Source organism: Gavia stellata, chromosome Z, assembly GCF_030936135.1.
Source record: "Gavia stellata isolate bGavSte3 chromosome Z, bGavSte3.hap2, whole genome shotgun sequence".
In the NCBI taxonomy this organism is placed as follows: Eukaryota; Metazoa; Chordata; class Aves; order Gaviiformes; family Gaviidae; genus Gavia; species Gavia stellata.
The window spans coordinates 17,969,655-17,988,702 of NC_082637.1; the positions used below are offsets into that span (position 1 = coordinate 17,969,655).

General features: G+C 37.4%; 1 protein-coding gene across 1 annotated transcript in view; it reads right to left on the reverse strand.

Annotated features, from left to right (window-relative positions):
* Positions 1-19,048, reverse strand: part of HCN1 (hyperpolarization activated cyclic nucleotide gated potassium channel 1) — a 197,515-nt gene that overhangs the window by 90,123 nt on the left and 88,344 nt on the right. The window lies entirely within an intron of this gene.

The following is a 19,048-nucleotide window of genomic DNA, read 5'->3' on the forward strand; positions in this document are numbered from 1 at the left end:
AAATGTCTTACAGCAAGTCACACATACACTCTTAAAAACAACACAGACATTTTCAGGTTTGTCATGGGCAAATTTGTTGGACAGAATTAGCATGAACAGCAGCAGTGAGCTGCCAAATAGTATGGAGAAAAACACAGTATTTAGCACTTTTCTGCAATATTGGTTTTAAAGCGCTTCCAAACTACATATACAGGCATATTCTTTACTTACTACACAATTCAGTCAACTCAAGATAAATATGTCACATTTTAATATGCATAATTATAACTATGCAGGAGTTCCATTTAGAAGGTGAAGAATGTCCAGTTGGTATTTCATGCAATTTTAAGTAGAAAATTTTATTTAACTGTAGAGATAGACATAGAAATCAGAGGCTTTAGTACTGAAAACACCAGATTGCTAGAGGTACACAGGCATATTGGCATGTGACATTTTGCATTTGTAAATAAAGTAATTCACGTACGAAAGAGGGAATATTTGTATCCTAACTTCTACATATCTAAACTAAAAGCAGAGATTAAGTGCCTACACTGCAAATGAGTGCAAGTGCAAATATGGAGAGCATGATATAGTATCTTTCAACATCATTTTCTGTTAGTGGGAGTTTGTCCTTGTCTGAAAATGGTGGTGTATGTTTTGAGTCCCAAAATGCAAAACCTGCATAGTAGAAACATACCTCAGACATTAATTTTATGTACAAAATATTTTTTCAATCTAGGCCATTTTAAGATAATATATTCCAAATCCTAGTTTAATAGACATTGGAAACAGATGCTTGTAGCATTATTCAAAATGTCATGTCATATCCAAATACCATCTAGCTCCTGTCAAAATTGAGAAGATGACACCGATATTTAGGAGATACTGTAAATGGAAATAAACAGAAAAGTGTCACCATTACACATTTGTCTTGTTAAGAAATGTATTTACGTTAGAGCTATTTCAATAGCTACAGTTTCAGTAGCATGATATGAACCACGAGAGTAGATGTGTGAACTGAAATAATTTTATTTTAAAGAACTGGAAAAAATAGCAAGGATTACTACTGTTTTGGAACACTAACACTCATTCAGCTTACACTTTATCCATATGGTTATTATACTACAATTGCAAAGCGCAGATGAATTGCTGATCACATGAAAAGTTGCAGAAGTTTTGCCAGAGAAAGCAGGATTTCTCCTAGAATATTTGCCTGAAAAAGTGCAGAAGATCAGACAGAAACAATACACATTTTAAACAGAGATCACAACTTCTCCAGGAATTTTCTATTGCTCCAGAAAAGCAAGTTATCACATCTCTACACTATGGCTGCAAAAAAACCAAAGTTCCCACCCACACTGTTTTCATACTGCCTCAAGCTTCACATTAGGCTTTACAGTAAGAGACCAGATATTCAGAATAATTCACTGTATTGAATACTGAGTGTTTTTTAAAAAATAGGTCACAAATATGACAATCAGAGGCAAACTGAGCACTAATATCTTCATTTTAATACTTAGAAAGAGAACTTTTCTGAAAACATGCCCCTAGGTGTATGTGATAAACAGAGAAAGATCTCGTTCTCCAAAACCCTCCAGAGCCCAAAAAACAGCACTTGCTTATACCCAAGGCTCCTGAATCCTTATCCTGCCTCTGCAACTATGGGCTTAGGCACCATGACAGATTATGCGTGAATCCTGTGATCATAGCTGCATAAAAATGATAATTCTATGACTCTTCCACTTGGATGGAGCCCATTTTCAAGCATCAATTCAGATTGCAGAGATGGCCTGCGAAGCTTGTATCTTGATATAGACTTCCCAAGATTTTAAACCATTTTGTGATGGTATGTTTCCATTTCAAATTTTAAAATTATATAATTGGGTAATGTGCACTGCAAAAAAAAAAATGTGGGTGGACAGATTTGCCAAGGTATTTATTTCAGCATTTCTGAGATCTTGCCTAGCTCTTACAGATATATCACTCCCTGCCTACCCCATGAGACTCTGCGATGGCTCAGTAAGGCTTCCCAAACGAGCCAGTAGAACCAGGACACAGAAAGAGATACTACAAAGGGAGACCAAAATTCCAACTAAGCAGCTGAAACAGTGAGTTCAAACTAAAGGGCCTTGCTGCAACAAAATGGTCTGCCATTGGGTTTGGGCTCTGCAAGGACTATTCTATCTCGTCACAGTGGTGTGACTGTGTAGCTATTGTTTTTCTTCAAAGCCTCTTCTTTAGTAGTGTAGCTCTGCGGAAATGGTCGCGTACTGCAAGAACATGTTGAAAATTTTACATGAAAGCAAATCCAGCAAAGGAAATGATTGCAACAGTCCATATACAACACTGCAACTTTCCATCATTTCTGAATCCTTTCACTCCAGAAATAGCTCCTGTGCAGCCTAGCATTCGGGGTCAGTATTATCAAAAATGCATGAACATATTCTGGATATTATCTGGATTGCTTAACGTAGTAACATTGTATCAGCATTCCAACCATACCGTACAAAACTTATATTGCTCCCCTTCTGCTTATATAGTCTAATATTTGTGTAGCCTATTCTAATAACTGTGATAACTCTGTATTAAAGAAAATAACTTCATAAGAAAAACCTTAAGCAAATGTTGAAAAAAACCTTTTAAACATCCCTGCATATTCTCTCTCCAGTAAATAAAAGCTGAGTTTTTTCCTCCGAAAAGGAACTTATCATGGAAATGTGTGTTTAGTTGGAAAAAAAAGTATTTAAATACCTAAAGCATACTTTGTAAGTGAACAATAATATTTGTTCATAGTACTGTATTGACATATTTACATTTGGAAGCTGGGGGTTTGGTTTTTTAAAACTAATAGCGAAACTATTCTACAGACTGGAGTCATACATTGCATGTTTAATATTTTATGTTCTTCCGTTCAAGAACTGATTGTGATACATTGAAACAGGAGCAGTAAGAGAAGCCATATTTTTACAGCATTTTCTTTTTGCAATCACAAGGTACAGTTCCTGTATTAATGAAGTAGACCTTATTAAAACTCCTAGTAGATGTGTGAAGAGTAGTTTGTTAAGAGAGGAACTGGAGGACAGAAAGCTAATGCCACTCATTCCAGCAGATGTTGGCTTGCCCATCGATGGGATAGGAAGAAATATAGGAAGACCACAAATCAATTTACCTTGATTTTGCAGTATTTTGAATGGATGTTCTATCAAGCTAATATTCATAACAAAAATAATTCAAACACTTGCACGCAACTAAAGTTAGGCTTCTAAACCCATTACTCGGGTAGTTAAATACAGGAAATAGATCTGCACATTGATTAAATGCTTACCATCCACAAATGCCATGTAAAAGAGCAGGAATTGCAGCTATAAACACATTTTAAAATCTGACCACTTTATTTAGACTCCTAATTTCATACCTAAATATTCAGCTTAACCAGCAAGAGGTGCAAATTTTGGACAACCTATTTCAAAAAAATTACTAGAGTGACATGAGATTACTGCAACTGAGAAAAACCTAACTCTTTCCACATTTTTGTTTCACATAATAGGAAAGATTTAATAGCTATCTCTCCTTTTTACATGCTACTCAGTTTCATTTCAATTCCACATGATACTTTTTATTATTCTCATGTTTGTTTGGGGGGTGTTGGCTATAATACTGTCATTTTTCGTAGTTTCCATATGCTTCAAAATCATGTTTAATAAGAAATTTAGTTCATGACCTCACTTCTGAGAACTCATAATTTCTTCCTATGTTATTTTCATAACCTTTTCTCAATACTCGGTAAACCTTAAATTTTTGCCTAAAGAGCTGACAATGTCTTTGACAATAGCTGAAATGTAACTACAGATTAATAGTTTCCAATATTTTGGAAAAATATTGCTCACAGAGAATAAGAAATTGCTGAAGAAGTCAGAGTTCACATGTTTTATCTCAGTTTTTACTCACATTTTGTTAATGACTCTTTTTGTTCCCACGTGCGAAGCATGAAGCAGACTATTCCTTCCTGACACTTATAATGGTGCATATACTTTAAATTAGTCATGCTAACTCTGATTTCTGAGCCTCAGACAGAAAAACTGTTCCAGTCCTACCAACCCACTTGCTTAACAGTATTTGAGGGCTGTCATATTATGTTAACAGTGCACACATAGTTTAACTAAACGAACAAAAAATCTGTGGTACTGCTGTCGTGGAAGGCATAGGTTACCTCTTTTGCCTTCTGATAATTGGCATGTAATATTTACTCAGTTGTGATTTTTAGTTCAGTTTGATTTTTAGGTTCAGTTTATATAAAAATTGATTTGGACTTATGATCAGAATTTAATTCTGATTTAAAAAAAAAAAAAAAAAAAAGAAAAAGTAAGTCTTAGGACTGCCTGGAAAATTTATTCAAATCTCACATCACTGAGTTCATCTAGACACCTCTTCACTTCCACCGCTCAGAAGTACTAAAGGTGCTCAGTATCACAAAGCTAGCTTGGGTTTAATCTTCAAATTAGGATTTGCATCATGCCTTGGGCAATATGAAATGACACTCATACTAAGTGAGCTGTGTGGAGTCTGGAATATTAAATAGCCACAATGGGGAGACAGAAAGAGCTGCACATGTGCATGGAAGCTCTGGAAAGCGTGATGAAAGCTGTACCAAGGGCAACGCTGGAACTTCAGGCTAGACTGCAGGGCAAAATAACAGTTATAAAAATGACAAGGGGTTTTTGGTTCAGTCTCTGGGTCAGTCCAGAATTATTAGGTTTATCCCTCAGAGCACCAGCTAGACAGAGATTATAAGCTGTAGGATCCAAATTTTCCTACCTGAGCTAAATGTTCGCTTTTAAGACAGTAGTTGTAACAAAGCTCCCCAGGAAATGAAATAATATAAAAGGGAGAGGAGAGCACAATGCCTCTTTTTGAGCATCTGTCTCTCAATCTGCTTTAAACAATGAAAAGCAATCATAGCTTTTTGTTTAGTCATTTCATATTCTACAAATCAATTTCAAAAGACACTCTTCGTAAATATCACCTGGGATACTATGGGTCTGATCCAACTCCTACGAAAGCCAATTTCTTTGGGAGTTGCAGTTTACTACACTCTACACAGGAAATAGAGCAGCACATTGATTGAAATGCCTGGCTATGCCCTCAGGGTAACATTTTATAGTCAGCTGGCTCCTGATGTGTGTGCTTAATTTTACGATAAATAATTCATCATTGATAATTCAGTAGTGGGGAAAGGTATATAGCATTATTTAATCTAGTCGTATTTGTGACCTTAAGCTGATGACGAACGCAAAGATCTGCTTCTGCTTTTGTTGGCCATGAAGGGAAAACACCAGTGATTTACTAAACAGAATAAACTATTTTTAATCAAACATATCTGGAAAAAAGAGCTGAGAATGGCCTATTTTATTTGACCTTTAAAAATTGTTATTTTCTAGATAGAGTCAATCTGACATTAGGTTTTATAATAGAAGTCCCATTTATTCCACTTCAAGGCATGTACAAATGGAAGCCAGCTTGTGTGGAGCAAAAAGAACAGCACAAAGACATATAAATGTGACAGTGTGCTATGTCCAGGTTAAACCTGAAAGCATTAATAAAACCACTTTGCTGAAGGAAGATTTATGCAAGCATTGGGAAGGTCACATATAACCAGGAAACAAAATTTATTTACTACAGATAAATTCTGCAATATGTATTTTCTACTGTAAAATGGCCAATGCCATACTAATATATTACCTCTCACAACAAGGGCATGACTTCACTGCCAATATGTGTGTTTTTATTATCCTGTTGTGGTGACTAATGTGTGTGACCTGCCTTGACATCAAAATAGAGAGAAGCAGTCACCTTACTTCTACGATGAAGAAAACAAGCCAAGAATGACAAACCTCAGGATCCTGAAATAAAAATTACAGTGCTAATTTTCACTGTGTTTTTACAGAGGTGAAGGTCTCATTCATCACTTATATTGATGACAGAAAGTACCTTATTAGACTAAGCTTTTATCTTCATTAATTGAAGCAAAGTAAAAACATAGAAAAAACAGTTCACAGCTGTCAGAAAGACACAAACATGCAATGCTAACAGCCTGCCTCTACGACAAAATTTATCCAAAGTTCTCCTTAAATCGCAGTACCGAACTGAGAGTGAACGTATGGCAAAAAGATACTTGAACTGTACACGAGCACAGAGATTGAGACTTTTGTCAGCTTGAAGTATAGCTCCATTTCCATTTCAGCATTATTTCAAGCATCAGCATCGCCTGACCTTCAGCTCAAGCTTCTTGATGGGCCAAGTATCTCAAGTGATAGCATCACTGAACTCAAGCTGGAGACCTCTGTGGGTGGAGCTGAGCTAGAAGGAACATTTCATTTCTTATCTTTTATAATTATTTATATCTTACAAAGAAGGCAGCTTGAAGATACAACCAGTTTCTAAACGGCCTGAAATATCATTTATGATTTTTCTCACTAGCTGAGCGAGAGGAACTGGTTCTCATACTAATGTGCAGACGTACTCTGGTGGCAACAAGAGACAAGAAATAAGTTATTCACCATCACTCATCTGCCCACAGAAAGGCCAAGGCAGGGACTCCCACAGCGCTGAAAAGGGCAGCAGAGCGACCAACATGAATCCTAAAAAATATCACTGCCTACAACATTTCAAATATAAGGTCATAAAGTCAGATACCTAACTGCATTTTTAGGAATTAATATGAGCTTCTGAAGCTTATGTTCCCCAGTTTTAACATACTTACACAAGCAGTTTTCATCCTTAATGAATGTGAAATAATAAATACCAGACATATATTTGTAAAGAAATCTACCATAAAATGTGTCAAAAATGCTGAGACAATTTAGGGAGAACCTTAGGAAGTACCAAAGTCTTCACAGAAAGTGCCACGTCTTATCAAACTTTTATGATGTTATTGATCATTCAAATCTCACAAACCCTGAACCCTTTTGATTTCCATTTTTAAAGCATAACTTTGCAGATAATGACACTCTGCCCCCAGCACGCTAGGTCTTTTCCTCTGAGCAACGTATTTAAAAGAGACGAACAGGGCAGTGCCTTGGCTGCACCTGCCATTGAAACCAGTGGGACATGATCCAGACTCGCAGACTCCTGGATCCAACAGTGAAATTCAATAAAAATGAACAAACACAAAGCAGATACACTGCAGGAAGTATTTATAAGTACATACGAAGTAACAGCATATCCCGAAACAATATATTTTTACGATCAACATTGTACAAATGGGACACATGTAAGCAACCTCTTTCAACCTCAGTATTTTCCTAAACTTCGTTCTTTTTTTTTTTTAAGGTAGTCATGTTTTAACTTCCAAACTTTCTGAATATGAAGTGAAATCAGATACTTTCTGGCAGCAGAAGACGCACGAGAAGATTGGACATACACAGAAACTAGAAAGCTTGCACATTTACAAAAATTGTATCTGAAACTATTGTTTCTATAACACAATTCTCTTGGTGTTTTTTCTTTTCACTAGATCAGTATGTCATGACAGGCTACTTCAACGAGCTTCTCTTGTCTCAGCCAGAACCAGGCTTGGGAAGCAAATGAAAGTGTGTGAATAAAAGGAAAAGAAAGTTTTCTCTTACATCATCCTAAACCCCCGAAGGAATCAGTTTGAGATTCAAGGGGATGGTTCATTAACGTTATTAAATCACCAGTTCTTTTTACATGATGCTTACCCCCAAAGTCACACTGCTGCATATTTGAGCTTCAAACTAAATGTCCTAATTATAATACAGCAACATAATGATCTAATAGCAAACAACTGAAATAATGAAGAATATTTGTCCTGGGGAATTTAAGTTGGTGTCTTACTGAAGCTGTTGAGGTTAATCTACCAAACATGGAAATAATGGGCAAGGAATTGAAAATTAAAGTCATTATGTTCGATTTCTTGTGGAATAAAAGTTCTGAGAACAAATTGATTCACAATGTTTTCTTTTAATAGGATGTCATACCTTTATTTTTAAAAGCCCCAAAATGTCGGTTTATGAGGCATAATCTTACACTTTAATGTTTATATATTTGGGTTGTTAAGATTAAATATAAGCTGTGAATAAAATATGTAAAATTTCATACTGTATTAGAATCTAAATTTTGCTTTTCATAGTAATCTAAGAGTTCATAAGCCAATCCTTATAAAAAACCCAAGACTGTCAGTAGAAGTCAAAGCAGATGATTAGTGCACAATGCTGTGTGAAAGTCAGAACTCTTCATCAGCTGGATGTTTAAAGCCCAAAACACAGAAAAAACATTTATTCCTTTGAAAATCTTGGTAATGGCAAATATGATAAAGTCACTCGTATATCATAATCACACATACACATAAAAATCAAAGAAATAATGTCTAAAAGTATATATGTGAATACATTATTGTGCTAACTACATATCAATGATTTGAGGTCTAAGTCAATGTTTCACAATATTGACAAATGATTTTTAAAATTATATGGCTAATTGAAATGCATTATAGAAAACTTTTTTCTGGGAAGTGCAAATGAATTCTACAGTTAAAATCTTACTGTCACTCAAAACCATTTAAAGGACCTCTTTTGGGGTTTTAAAAGTTAAATACCAAGGTATAAAGAACACAGCAGAATTGCAGTCTTAATAATTTGCTTCAAAATTCCCAGCAGAAATTAAGAATTCAGTTGCCTGATAAAAACTTCATCTAGTCAGAAAAACATTACCAGTTTAAAGAAATTACTTTGGAGATTTGCATAGAATACCGTCTCTTGTAAAATATTATGTTTACTCGGTTTAGTACATAAAACTACCTTGAGCAGAAATTTCAGATGCTAAATTATGCTATTTTTGTAACTGTGTTTAACATTTGGTAAATAAATGACTACCATTATTATGAAAAGCGAGTGTAGGCTTGCATACCCACAAACATGATTTGCATACAGTTCTGAATGCTCAAAAGTCTCTACAGATCTCTAAGGATAGTCTATGAAAAAGTGAGAGATTGAAAAAAAAGACAAAAAAGACATACAAGTAATATCAGAAAAGAGGAACTACAGTAAGAAGAAAGAAGTGTTCTTCTATGGTCCTGTTTAGGTTCTTTGATTTTTGCCTATTTCCAAAATATTATTTAAAATAATACTTGCTTCTGATGGGTAAAATTTGTCAAGATTCAATACATGATCAACTTAGACTTTGTGTTTTAATGCTATCAGTTATAATGATGAAGAGCTGATGACAGGACATTGTGCCTGGAATGATTTTTTCCCCTTATTTTTTGAGCAAATAAATTAATAATGACTAATTAATTAATTAGTTCTATTTTAACATGGTTATTTTACTACATTAAGGTATTTTGAAAAAGAAAACTGTTAGTGCACAGCAAGCCTAATGTGTAACACCATGGTACCTCTCACAGTACTTGCTATTATAGTCTCTCCAAGACAAGTTTACATTTAGTATCTTTCTTTTTTTTCCTAGTACCTTGTTAAACATAATGCCTAGCTGTAGTTCACCATATGAATAATGGAACAAGACAGATTACTTTATAAGTGACACAACATGTCAGCCTATGAATTTGAAACATACACTAAAATGTGAGTAATACAACTGAAATAATTATCTACCAAAACTCATCAACAGCAAATCATAAACTAGACAAAGATGTGGTAAGCCTGGTCAGAGTCAGAAAGCTGCACTGAAAAATAACAATACCACGTAATTTCTTTTTACCCTAAATTAACATTTCTACACCCCCACTCCCTATTTTTTGGCTTTCTTTTGCACCATTCTTGCACTTTTTCTAGCACGCCGGTAAGAATCGGTTCAGGATGTGCACCGAGCCCCTGGCCAGCCCAACACGACACCCTTCCTCTTGCCTTGTGCTCTCCTGCACATTACTTTTGTCAGTGCTTTCCATGCCACTCACACAGAGGTGCTCCTGCATGCTCCTTGTCCGGGTCCATTTGCACAGTGAGCTGCCTAACGAACCAGCCTTGCCCAGTGCCTCTGCTGGGCCACAGCACACCATCTCTCCTGGGAAGGTTGCCCCCAGCTTAGCAATCACTGTGTTAGGTTTATTCCTGCTGAGGGTTTAATGTGATCACAGAGTCACAGAATCACTAAGGTTGGAAAAGACCTGTAAGATCATCAAGTCCAACCATCAACCCAACACCACCATGCCCACTAAACCATGTCCCAAAGTTCCACGTCCACACGTTCCTTGAACAACTCCAGTGATGGTGACTCCACCACTTCCTTGGGCAGCCTGTTCCAGTGCATCACCACACCCTCAGTCCAGCCTTTCCAGGTACAGATCTGTACTTGTCTCCCTGCCTTTACTTTCTCGGCTGTCTTAGCAGTGGCTTTTATACCATTTTCTAGATGATCTGATGAACATGTCTTGTTTTCAAATTGCTCTTTGGATACAAGTCACTTAAACTTTGCTGCAGATTATTTTGCCCCATTTTCTAAGTACAGAATATCCACTAGGTTGCACTTTGCAAAGGCTGGCTCTGCTTCCCTACTTCAGCTCTTGCTGACATTGGAGTCACCCCAGGTGATCATCTATGGCCTATCTTCAGAGGTTTGATCTGAACATTTTATCATTGCATTCAGATTTTATGAGACTACTGAGCCTTGAGTGACCTGTTGTTGAACACTATACAAATAAATACCTTTTGCACAATTACTGCTACTTCTGTGTATACTCTCAATTGGCCACACATGTTGTGGTAGACAATATACCTCCAAATTTGTCCCAGGAAAACCTCTGTCTTCTCATGTATTTTGATTTAGCGTAGCAACATTTCTGTTAGCTAAATGCTATTCCCAGATCTCCTTCAGAGCAGTATTTCAGCCCATCCTGCACTTGGTAACAGGAACAATCTTCCGTGCACTCATTGCTTGCAATCTTGCACTGATTTACTGCCAGCAGTTTGTCTGTGGGATGTCTGCAGCCTTTTCCTATGGATGCAAATGTATGCCAAAAAAATCAACTGCATGTTGCTCCACAGAGCTAATCCATCCTGTGTTCTGCAATGGACCTTACTTACAGGTTTAGCAGCAGTGAGCTTTTTTGGGCAATATCCTACTGTCAGACCTGCTGAAGGCTCAGTAATTTAGGTTGCTTTCTTACAGCTTATTAGTTACAAAAGCAAAAGTGACAGAATTTTGTCAGTTCTTAAGAGTACTTCATGAAGCCTTTTACTGTCTGACTCCCATCTCCAGACCTACCTGTTACAAAAGCACACCAGCAATTAAAGCACTCCCACAGCAGGGTAGTCACTGCAGGCTGATGCTAGCGTTACCTCTTCCTTGACATCACAGACTATGTTCAATGCTGTGTTGCAATACTGCGCAACACCGAGCAATACTCATGTTTGTCAACAGTGCAAAGCAAAACCGTATCTCATTTCACATTTTCTTATGAACAGATCAAATTCACTGGTTGGCTTCTGAGTGGGTTTAGCCCCCACCCAGCCTTTTTCCAGTCTCCTGTTTCTGCTTTCTCTGGCTGCTGACACCGAAGAGGACACCACGGTCCAGCTGGAATCAAACCGGCTATTGAGCAAGAACATAACTCGAATATGACAGCCAAAGGATTGGCAGCCAATGATGAGGACACATGGTGAAGCAAAACTTGAGGATAAGAACTTGAAGCAAACATGCTCTTCTTTGAATTACCCCAAGTACCCCTGCTTTTTTTTAATTCTTCCTTCAACAGAAGGAAAACTTTGGGACATTTCCTTTGGGATATTTAATACTTTTTATCTTCCATTCCATTTACATTGCTGTTAAAAGATGGAGATTTTTCTTGTTGCTGTTTGAGTGCTTTCCTCTACAATACAGGCTGCGATCTACTGCTTTCCTTCTCCATCAGTCTGTTTCTGTTTAGCCCTTATTTTATACAACTCTAACCTACTGACGTTTTCCTTTTCTGCTTTCTATATATAGCTCACGTTTAAAACAAAAGAAAGATTGCTAAAGCAGTTATCATGTAATTTTTTTTTTTTAAAAAGGGTATCCTTACTTTCTCTTTGTGGATTATAAGCAATTCCAAACTGGTGTTGAGATCTTGACTCAGTTGTATATTTATCTGTTACTAAACATCTGGAGGAAAAGGATTTACTTTCAGTAAGTAGACTAGAATTTCCCTCTGGTTTCTGTGCTTTCTCTTCCTCTTGTTCCCCAGGGCATCCCTGCAGTACGTTTTCAGTCCATCCATTCCAAATGTTCTAATTTTTCTACACCCTGCCCCTGTGCCATATCCTCTTTTGTTTTTCATTTTTTTCATACACTTGCACAGAGAAGATGAACACTACATCCAAAAAAACATCCAGTTCTTCAATTTAGAGCAAGTAAGCCTGTCCATCCTTTTTCAGAGTGATTGTGTCCAATGGCTGTCATTAAAAGACTAGTCTTTCAACTACCATATCATGCCAATATGGCCAACTCCAAGCCAATATAACTGTGATTTAGGTGATGCCATAAAACTTAAGATTAATTTTAAAATATGCTTTGGGTTGTTGCTATTTGCATGCCTATCAAACAGAAATTGATGGAAGGCTAAAAATAGCTATAAAAAAAGAAAACAGTAATAAATCTGAGATGCTTACAAAAACACACAACTACAGGAACTGGGACGTAGAGAGAAAAGCAACTGTAAGGCCTACAATAAAATTGGAAGAGTTTGTAAGTTTGCGATGATATTTCAATCATCCTACTTTCACTAACTCAGTCCTAAACTACAGAAATTCTTTGTTTCCAGAAGGTTATATCCTGGAAATGTTTATCCTGCGTGCTCTCTGTGCTGCAGTTTGCATCTTTGGGACAGTGCTGTGACGGAGACTGAATAGCAAGAACAGTATTTACGCAATTGCAGAGTGACAGTGAAATGGAGAGTTATTTTTATCGTTGAGTTTGGCAGCACCAGCTAAGCACTAGGTGCTTTGAGTGTTTCAAAAAGCCTAGTTTGCACATGGTAGAGCTAATAGCCCAGGAAGAGAACAATAAAAAACGCAGAGGTGGCAGGAGGGAGGAGGGGAATTGTAACCAGCACATGCAAAAACCAACTCAACACACGTGGAAATGGATACAGTAAGATTGCACACTGTTCAGGTAGCGCCATCAGGAGCACTGAGTGACAGTGTCTCACGTGGTCAACAAGGATGGAAAAACCAGCAGCGCTGAAGCGCATCCCTGAGCAACAAAGGTGGTGAGCGCTGGGAGGAGCACCAGCCTGCCGCCATCAGGGCTGCAGGCTGCCCCTTCCCCATCCGCCTCTTCTGACGTCGATAATATGGTAATAACGCCAGGACATTCAGGTTTTGTTATTATTTTCCAGTTGAATAGGTTTGCCCACATGCCTTGGGCACGTAAGCTCAGCCCTTTATGCAGAGAGTTGGGGTGTCTTGAAGCACATTTGTGTGGGGACAGTGGCAGACCCTCTTATTTACCAGCCCCTCTTGTTTTGAATGAGGCGGTGAAAATAAAATATGAGGAGCTCCCAAGCCACCCCATCCCACAAGGCAGTTACTGTTTTATCCTCGAATGCTTTTCCAGCTGCATAACTGTTGTGTGCCTGTGGGGTGTGCGTGGCATCACTCAAGGAAGAGAAAAGGGCAGGAGAGAAGGAAGGAGAAGCTGTGGTTTTACAGAGCTGTGAAAACTATTTGCCTACCCAGTCTTTGCCCTTCAGAGACAGGCCATAAGCAATAAAAACAGGCTGCAGGGAGTTTTCTGAAAGACTGCTGAGTGTGGAGTAGCACTTACTCAATTCTCTACCAGGAGTATTCCCTGAAGTACAATTTTTAAATTACTCTGGACAATTTATCACCTGCCCAAATGACCCTGTCACTTGACTAGTCCATCTGCCTGGAACTTGCTCTAATATTCCCAGCCCCAGAAGCAGCAATAAACAACTGCCATTTTTTATAAATCAACCTGTCAAATGCAGTTTTTTCTTCCCTGTCTGATGCCCAGAACAAATAATAGTCATTCTTGGGTCACCCACATGTTTTCTAGACATTAAAATGTCATCATTTTCACTGCTAAATAGAAGAAGGAAAAAACAAACCACAGTCGTAATCGTTCTGGGAAATCCTTTACGGTCTGACCAGCTACCATCTGACTTCTATTTGTGGAATAAACACATTAAAAATAAATAAAGAGGTTGTCTTACTTTTTTAACATGCCTCATGTTAGATATTCAGACTGTGCTCTGCACAAGACCTCCACTTGTTCTGCTCAGGCACGTGTCTTTACAATACTAAATGCAGAATGGCTTATTGTTGAGAAGCAGGAGACATGGACACCACGGCTCGTCCCTACCAGCTGCCTGGACGAAAAGCGGCTGCACAGCAGACAGAGGACCCCTGTTGTGTTGCTACACCCATTCTTGTGCACCCAGCACAAGGAGGTCGTATATTTCCCACATATGCTCACCCCCTTTACTCCCCTGAGATTATGGAGTGAGAGCACTCAGTGTCTTTCCAGTTATCATGAGGAGAAATAGTGGTAAATACTATTTATATAAAAACAAGACTAAATAATTAATTACACTCCTTTTTTTTTCAAGAACCAAGGAGTTCATTGCATCGTGGTAACAATAAAATGAATGTTAGCTCTGAAAGTCAAAACAAAACAACTAATGAAGTACATCATTATTTTCAAAAAGATGGAAAAGGTTTTGTAATCACAGACTAAATCATCTTTAAATCACAGTGAGGTCTCTCCAACATCTTCCTTTCAAAATCTTTAGTTTTACTCTCAATTGATTTGTCTTCCCTTTGCACTTCAGTGATTATTGATTCTTCCCTTCTGAAGGAGAACAATTATAAAACAATTATCTGCTCTCTCAGTATTTCCCTGTCAGCTACAAGCAGAATGCTATTCCATTAGTGTACTGTTAGATCTTGTCTCTTCATTCAAATACAACTGTTAAAATGGGAAAACAGTGTAAAATTTGTTTTTTGATGCTGGATATAATTTACTAACAAATATGTAGTATCATCTGTATATTTGTGCGTACATATATCTGCATACATAAATATATACAGATTACATATGACAGTGACTTATGCAGAAGTAACACTGGACTTTTGATACATGCCTGAAGCTCTTAAGCAATCAAAACCCCATCTTCTACTTAGCCCCACTCTCCTCAACAGTGTTTTACTACCAAATGCACCGTTTCTCTCTATAAATGCAGCATCAATTGATGCCACGCTCAACTCACTATTCTTTTCCACCTGCTCCATTTCCTTTTCACTTTCAAAAAGTGCTTTATTTAAGAATGTACAGAGCTCCTTCGGAGGATATATATACCTCCAGGTATCATAGGGAAATCCTTGTCTCTTAGAAGTCAGTAGGAGTTTGGTATTACCTTCAGTGGATCCAGCATTTCACTTAATTTTCCCTGTCCTCTTGTGGCTGAATTAAATTAAATGGCAGTTAGTATGACCCAGCCATAAGAGGAAAAAGGATTTGGGAGGCATGAATCCAACAGAGCGCCAAGAGGGAGAGACAACTGTGTGGTAAAGATGGTAGAAACAGAAGAGCTGTGGTTCATATGGATTTTACTTTGTTTCAAGTATTATTCCCTGTTTTATCAGTTGTCGCACATCTTGTTTTTATGCCTGAAATAGCAAAAGGATCCATTAATATTTCTTCATATATCTTCTACATAAAAATAAATGTAAATTCAAGTTTTATTTTTGTGTCTGTACTCCTGGCACCAAGAACATGCATGTCTCTTTGTTGTCAACAAACAGTAACATTATACCGGTCTGTATTACATGTTCTTCCATTTATTTTATCTGTGGCAGCAAAACTGGCCATGCTGGTGAATATGCTCTATTCTGAAAAGCAAGCTAGAGATGAATTAGTAGATTTTGCATCTTTTGCAGTTTACATAGGATTCACATGGAAACTGGATCATATCTAACCAACAAGTGGGTATTTACTGTTCTTGTATCTTCACCTTCACTTTAAAAAAGGTACAAAAACTGCCCTGCTAAGCAACTTGCAACATCACCTAGACCTGGCTAATTAAGGATTCAGAAAAAATACCATGCAGCTTAATGCATAAGATGAATATCCAGGATGTCTGACCATTTTGTTCTTCTCCAACACATAGCCTATTTCATTTTAATCCACTAGGCTTTGGGTGCCTTTTTTCATTTTTTTCCCCAATCAGCTTTCAGACTTATTTTTCCATTACTGCATTTGGTGTGACAAAGGTCCCACATACACTATTTTGAAACACTGCGTTAGTTGTAAAAGTGCCTTGTGACTAATATTAACCATTTTAGGACACAGTTAAAGGGATTTTTTTATTTTTTAGCTTTGGTTACTTCAGTTTTTCTACACCAGATGTCACAGAAACAATTATCCCCAAGCCAACAGGACTGAAGCCACCTTCCCAAGTGCTACTTCAGCAATGACCCAGGTGTCACCACTACTAATGACTGCTAAGAAATGTTATCACAGAGATTCCTCATTGGTATCACTAGCAGTTCAGCTGTCATGCTTTACCTTTTGACACTTACTAATACAGTTGATGTTTGTGATCACACTGAAAAGACCACATGTAAATATATATAGACCTATACCTGTATGTATCATTTACCATCTGGAGCACAACGATAATAGTGATTCATATGGAGGACACCTCTGTGTAAAAAGCCACGAGAAAGAACCAGAGAAGACTACTCTCATCTGTTTCTCCTCTCGTACCGCTAACACAGATCAACTCTAAGCTTGCTGACTTTCTCACTAAATGAGACATCTGGGCACCTCAATGGAAAAATCCTCCAGTGCTGCTACAGCAGGAAACCTGCATGATGGAAACTGCCCTCTGGAAGAGTCTCTCTGTTCCACTGAATTTAAAAGACACCTGGGAAGACTCCTATTCTAGTCTTAGCACCTAAATACCCTAACAGAGGTTTTTCGAGGTTATTTTATGCAGTTAGTTGGGTTTATTGCTCTCCTCTCTCCAAGGGCCAGCAAGATCTTTGTTCCCTACAGTAAGAAACTTGAAACAGGGCTGCACCAACATGCAAAGGCATTTCTTCCTGGTTGTGTGGGATGGAGAGGGTAGGAAATAACAGATGTAGCTCCTCTGCCCCCTTGGCAGACTTTCCATTAAAAAAGCCTAAATATAGATGTGAAGAAATACATAAGCATATAAAAACAAAATTGGGATAATTTATTCTAGATTAACAGTTTAATGGTTTGCCAACTTCCTATTAATTTTGATACAGTATGACTAACCTTGTCTTATGTAACGCCTGTTATCTACCTTTAAAAAGTCTACATTTCTTCAAACCCTGGTGAAAGTGCCAACTCATTAGTATCTTGATGTAGTAAAACCACTATTTCTTTATAACATTTTCAACTCGTTATATCTGAATTTTATTGTAAGAGCCTGTATTCTGATCAAACCGGTCAACCACTCAGACCCAGTCCACTCCTGTTTGTCCCTTCTCTCACTGTTCGCATGGCTTTACCAGGGAAGTTTTAAAACATATTAAAATCTAAATAAAAAATACAAACATATTTTAGTGAAATGTTTATACTTTTTTAAAGAAAAACCTGTATTCAAGTCCTTGTACATATTTTTCACAAAATTCTAAATAAACTCTAGTATAGTATCAGGCAATCCTCACACAACGGTTTTATTCTGTGAGCTATAAAAAAACTTGTTAGCCATCTTTATTAGAGAAAACATGGAATCTGTTACACAACTGACATTTTAGAGATCATCATGTGCATTAAGCTGTTATGATTTTGCTTTTATTTACATATAAAGTGTTTGATTACTTTTGAACAAAAAAAGCATGTAGTGCCACCTAGGGGTATTCATAAGCTTATGAATTTGAATTTTTGACAGCTCAAATATTCTGAATTAGGTTTATTTTTCATATCTGCACTCCTAGGAATAAAAATATGTGTTAAAGGAAGTTTATGCAATTTAGTTTTGCCAGCCTGACAGTAGGGCATATGCTATTTCCAGAAACACCATGAAATTAAGTTTTTTCTCTGTTTCAGCCAGTAACTCTAAAGTAACTGGCTCTCATGAAAATTACAAAATAAATAATCTGTGTATTAGAAGGTAATAAATAATCAGGAAAAAACACCCTTTTTCTCCTGCCTCAAAAGTCCCACCTTACCAAAACAGTGGAAAACTAAGAAACACGTTAATTGACTGTATCGGATGTGTGAAACTCCATTTCACATACTTGAGCTTGCATTTAATTTCCTCCAGTCCAACAAAAGATGGGCCAGGTGGGAGGATTCCTCAGCAGCGGCGTGAAGCCGAAAGGGAAGTCAGCCACCACATCAACTTACTTCAGTTTTTATTTCTTGGGTTGTTTTGTTTTCTTTTGGGTTTTTTTTTTTCACTCTTGCTTGTTAGTTTTTGTTAATGAGGGATATATTGGTGTTATTCTGGAAAGACTGTGGATAGAATAGTGGATAAATCTATAATAGACTACTTTCAGACACACTAATTGATCAAAAGTACACTGTTACCAAAAGGAGCCTTCAATGTACCATACTGATTACAGCTAAGGATTGCTTCATTTTTCAGGCAGATTTTGTACAGAAAATAGTACAGGAAATATAATACAGGCAGAGGAGTAATCCTTGCTATTGTTTTTCACAGCAAACTCTGAATGACCAAACTGATCACACTCATGACAACATTTTGATCAGGCTGCCTTAGCAATGGAAATGCCTCACCACTTTCTATGAACATCGTATGGACCCACCCCACAACAGTACCCCAGCACTTCACCAAGCCAGAACTTTATATATTAACTTGTTCAGTAAGGTGTTCATTTGCAGGTGATGTGGCATGAGCTTTCTCTGCCTAACCCAGCAAAGCACTTAGCAAATACCTTATTTTAAGCACATGAGCAGTTCTCTTGATTCAGTGGGAAAAAAACCCAACCAACCAAACAGGGGTCTGTCCAGCATTTTAACTTTGTATAGGAAGGTTGGCATCCCTGGAAAGTGTGCAGTTATTGGTCTCTCTCAACCTGCCTCTTTTGTCAGACACCAA